We start from the raw sequence: 1211 nt of genomic DNA, 5'->3' as shown, positions 1-1211 counted from the left end.
GAGCGTCGTACGATGAAAATCGGATGCAGTGTGAATCCAGCATTAGCATTTTCACCAATGTTCCAATCGATTATGGTATGGATTATATCAGGGAATCTTGGTGCTTTGTTTCTAGAGATTGTTGTTTACCAGAAGGTGATTTTGTTAGGGCAGTGCGATTTGTTCTGGATTCTAGGTATTTCGTATTTGACGTCATATATAAGCAGAATTACGATACTCCAATGGGCTCTCTGTTGTCCCTGGTTATAGCAAATTTAGTAATGAGAAGATTGGAGGATAGAGCATTGACCCAGATCCAGTTTCGGTTATCTTTTTACTATAGATATTATGGAATTTACTGTAGATATAATGGAATTTTGTGATAAAAAGTCGAGTGTGGTCTATAATAGAGACCCTTTAATCATAGTCGCGAAATAACGTCCCCGATTTTGATTGGTCCGACATTTTTTAGCAAAAACCGGAAATAGCGATGAATAGATATAGTACGACATACGACTGTGTTCTATGTTCACTGTGTACCAACGCATTACTTAACCTAGAGATACGTACGTACATACATACGGGTACATACATACGAGGTTTGATCAAAAAATAAGGTGACTTTTCATTTTTATAAAAAAATATTCATTTATTCATCCAAAATTACGTTATCTCCTTCAAAATAATCCCCCTCTGATACAATTCACTTGTGCTAGCGTTTTTTCCAGTCGTCAAAACACTTCTGAAATGCACTTTTGGGTATTGCCTTGAGCTCCTCCAGCGATGCAGCCTTAATCTCCTCAATCGTCGCAAATCTTCGTCCTTTCATGGGCCTTTTCAATTTTCCATGTTTCGTCACCAGTTATAACCCTTTTAAGCAGATCAGGATCATCATTGACGTCGTTCAACATGTCTTGGGAGATGTTCATGCGACGCTGCTTCTGATCAAAATTAAGCAGTTTTGAAACGAATTTCGCTGACACACATGTCATACCCAAAACATCCGTTAAAATTGATTGGCATGAGCCAAACGATATGTTAAGATTATCAGCTATTTCTCTAATCGTGATTCGACGATTTTTCAACACAATTTCTTTCACTTCCTGAACATTTTCGTCGATTTTTGACGTGCTGGGGCATCCAGAGCGAGGTCCATCGTTAACATTTTCTCGGCCCTCTTGGAATAACTTATACCATTTATAAACATTTTTTTTGCTCAAAGTTGACTCACC

The sequence above is a fragment of the Trachymyrmex cornetzi genome, unplaced genomic scaffold, assembly GCF_001594075.2.
Source record: "Trachymyrmex cornetzi isolate Tcor2-1 unplaced genomic scaffold, Tcor1.1 scaffold327, whole genome shotgun sequence".
Taxonomy (NCBI): domain Eukaryota; kingdom Metazoa; phylum Arthropoda; class Insecta; order Hymenoptera; family Formicidae; genus Trachymyrmex; species Trachymyrmex cornetzi.
This window is presented reverse-complemented; position numbering follows the sequence as displayed.